The sequence below is a fragment of the Zingiber officinale genome, chromosome 9A, assembly GCF_018446385.1.
Source record: "Zingiber officinale cultivar Zhangliang chromosome 9A, Zo_v1.1, whole genome shotgun sequence".
In the NCBI taxonomy this organism is placed as follows: Eukaryota; Viridiplantae; Streptophyta; class Magnoliopsida; order Zingiberales; family Zingiberaceae; genus Zingiber; species Zingiber officinale.
Window position 1 is genome coordinate 105402117 of NC_056002.1, and position 3967 is coordinate 105406083.

General features: G+C 35.5%; 1 long non-coding RNA gene across 2 annotated transcripts; it reads left to right on the forward strand.

The window, feature by feature from the left end:
- The first annotated feature begins 1046 nt into the window (after positions 1-1046).
- On the forward strand, positions 1047-3758 carry LOC122021314. Of its 2 annotated transcripts, XR_006122501.1 has the most exons (5): positions 1047-1763; positions 2086-2201; positions 2286-2405; positions 3012-3177; positions 3397-3758. It is a non-coding gene; the product is annotated as an uncharacterized LOC122021314 (long non-coding RNA). The 2 variants fall into 2 exon arrangements; XR_006122500.1 differs by having other exon boundaries at positions 1048-2201.
- Positions 3759-3967: the final 209 nt, after the last annotated feature.

Below are 3967 nucleotides of genomic sequence, written 5' to 3' on the forward strand. Positions count from 1 at the left end.
GTATACGACCCTTTGTTTTCCAAGAATTAGGTCAAGGTTCTTGGAACCCAAATTGAACCGTTCCAATGAGTTATTGAGTTCTTTGACTTGAGTTTTTAATTTGGAATTCTCTTCCTGAACTTGTTCAGTCAAAGAACTTGACTTGACTCGGACACTGCATTTGGCCAGCTTTCTTAATAAATATGAAACTAAATTTTGTAAGTCATCTATCTGAATATTAGAAATTAGCACTACAAGAAAATTAGGATTTTACAACACTTAAAAGACAACATATTTTTTAAAAAACGTTGTCTTTTTTTAACAATGCTTTTAGTGAAAAGTGTTGTCTATTTATTTATTTTCTTACTAATAGACAATGTTTTTTTAAAAATCGTTGTCTATTAGTGATTTTTATGGGTCAAAGACAACACTTTTTGAAAAATGTTATTTATTAACATTTTTTTAGTGTCTACGATAATGATTTTTACCTTTATATCCAAGTCCGAATTGGTTGTATACGACCCTTTGTTTTCCAAGAATTAGGTCAAGGTTTTTGGAATCCAAAGTGAACCGTTCCAATGAGTTATTGAGTTCTTTGACTTGAGTTTTTAATTTGGAATTCTCTTCTTGAACTTGTTCAGTCAAAGAACTTGACTTGACCCGGACGCTGCATTTGGCTAGCTTTCTTAATAAATATGAAACTAAATTTTGTAAGTCATCTATCTGAATACCAGAAATTAGCACTACAAGAAAATTAGAATTTTACAACACTTAAAGGACAACACATTTTTTAAAAAGCGTTGTCTTTTTTTTAATAATGCTTTTAGTGAAAAGTGTTGTCTATTTCATTATTTTCTTACTAATAGACAATGTTTTTTTAAAAACCGTTGTCTATTAGTGATTTTTATGGGTCAAAGACAACGCTTTTTGAAAAATGTTGTCTATTAATATTTTTTTAGTGTCTACGACAATGATTTTTAAAAAATATTATCTATTGTCAAGCCCTCATCTAAATCTGAGATGATATGTTGGATACAACTAAAGAATAGAAAAGCTCTAAGTTTCACTTTGGCACCCACCTTTCTCCCAACCCACTAAGAAACCTAATCCTTCTCAACCTTCACGCACGCAATCATTTTTTTTTCTCGGCTTCCTGACACAAAACAACCAACGCATCGACGCCACTCCTCTCTTCTCCACCTCTTCCTCACGGTCGGCGGTCCACCTCCTTTTCACCGTCGTCGGTCGGTCACCATCTCCTTCCCTCTTCGATTCACACCGCAGCCAAGGAACTCTTCATCCACGTCACCCTTCGTGATTTTCTGCCCTGACACCATCACTTCCATTGTCGGCTTCTCACGCTTCGAACGTCGAACACTGCTCTGCTCTCTATCGCACACCACGAAGGCCGGCGGTGCCACCCTCACCTTCCTCGTCACCGTCGGTCGACTGCCACCTCTCCACTCTATCTCTATCCTCCACCACATTCCCTCGCCCCCAATCTGCTGTCGGTGCTTCATCTCCGCCATGCCCAAAATCAGTCGTCGCCCTTCCTCTCCTCTTCGGGTTAGAAGTGGAGCTTCTCCCATCATCCATGTGACTCTGTCCACCTCTGCTGTTAGTTTTCACCCATCAGGCCGACCATCTCCTTCTTTGGGCTAGAAGAAGAGATTCGACCGCCCTTCCTCCCAGCAGTAGCCCTTCTTCGCATTCCAACAGTTCTTCCTTCCTTCATCCTCTGGGCAGCATCTTTCTTCCAACCTGTGGTTGATCTTCATGTGTCAGTTGGGTTGATTTAGTTATACATCGTTTATGTCTGTGGATTGTTATTGTTGAATGTTAAGTGCTTGTATTAATTTGACCTCCTATGTTTCAATTCCCACACATTATGGTTTCATTGACTCATGCCCACCAAGTGTTTGATTAAATGTCTTTTCCATTAGATAGGTTTTAGTTGATGCAATTTCTTTAATTTAATTCCATGTAATGCTTGTTAGTTTAGTGATTTTGTTTCCACGATGCTTGTCCTTCATTTGGATGTCATTAGGTTAGACTAGTTTCCACTTCCATCGATCCTAAATAACCTTCTAGTTCACTTGTTCTTAGACTCTGAGATCAATGGAATGGAAAAGCTATAAGTTCCTGGTTTTTTTGGGTGCACTTCCACTGGTCCTGAATAACCTCAACTGTTGTGCTATCCCCTAAAAGTGTTAACTTTGAAGGTAAAACAAGCACAAATGATTTAATTTGCTTAAAGCTTCTTCTTTCTCCTATTCTCGATGTATTTATTTGGTTTCTTCTTGTAGTGCAAGCTCTGATGGGCTTCAAAGCATATAGAGGATCCACATAATGTTCTGGAGAACTGGGACTAGATCTCTGTTGATCCGTGTAGTTGGACCATGATCACTTGCTCATCTCAAAACCTGGTGATTTGGCTATAAGCATCATGATTTATTTCACCCTTTGCATTTTTTTTCTTATTTCTTAGTACATATATGAAGTTTATAGCTTGTTTTTTGTGTTCTAAACTTTTAAAAAGCATTTATTATGATATTTCTTGCAGAGGCACTCCAAGCCAGAATCTATCTGGTGTACTTTTCGCGAGCATTAGAAATTTGACAAATCTAGAAATTGTGTATGTTTTGATTATGGCTACAACGGATCAAATACATGCAAAATTCATTTTTTGCAATCTTACTGATGTTCTATTTGGAAATTTTTTCTTGAGGATTAAAATTCAAGTGATTGATCCTGAATAGTTGAGCCTGATATACAAAATAAAGGAAGTTGCAAAAGTAAAGTTTAAACAGACATTAAGCTTTCTTTTATGTCCAATTTACACTGTTGAGAATCGAGTCTGCTTAAATTCTTTTTTATCTTGAATTTGTTAGCTTTTTTATTTGTCTAGAAGCTGTGTAAGCATACTGAATTGGTTTATATTTTGAATCTTGTTTATTCTCCTATTTCATATTTCATGTCTATTATCTGATACATGAATTTTCTTTGTTCTATATTCTTTTCTTTTCCCACAGAATGGATTTGCATTGTTCCTGGAGTCAGTTTTGGGTGACAGAACTTTGACTGGGTCTGAATCTCAACATTGTGAATCTATAAACACCTACATAGAGCAGATACTAATTATTCCAGTCAGACCTTGTCATGTGGACTATAGAAACAATCTTACATGTCATCAGCAAGGTATTTACTTTCTATATATTTGCCTTTATGTTTAGTTGGTAGTTTTATTCCAGTTGACTTTGTTTTGATGCATTAATTTCTTGACTTTTTTGGAATAAGGTTTTGACTTCTTGGATGATAGAAGTTGAGATTGTGGAATTTCACATGTTGTTTGCTTATTCCTCTTGTCTTTCATTAGATGTTGAGATTGTGAAAATTTCACATGCAATACCTTTTCAGATATTTTGAAGGTGAATGGATGTATTAAAAAACTCTAGCTAAATAGCTCGGGTACGAATGATTATAGGAGCAACAACTACATGCTATGTGGTACTGCATCCGAGCCTCAGGGGTGTGACTGGGAAGTACTTTAATGAAGAACTATAAGAAGGGTTTGGGATTTAAGCGAGAAGATGGCTAAAGCAATGAGTAAAGAACATTCAAGTCAAGAGGATAAGTATCATCTATCAAGATCCTTTAAGTTCATGCAATAAGATGTAGTTGATAGGAGTAGTTTTGAGTATCTCCTAATTAAAATTTCTTTGTATGCGAGTAATTATGTTTGTTATAGAAGTGTAAGGATGATAATTTGTATATTTATCTTGGTTGTTTATTTAATAATATATTATTGATTGAAGTAGATCCGTTTTCATTTATCTTTTATTTGTCTTTGGTATTAAAAGACAATAATTTAAAACCTCTTGTCTTTTGCTAAAAAAGACAACATTTTTTTATGCGTTGTGAAACTGTTGTCTTTGTTAAAAAAAGACAGCGTTTTTTATGCGTTGTCTTTAAAAAAGACAACGTTTTT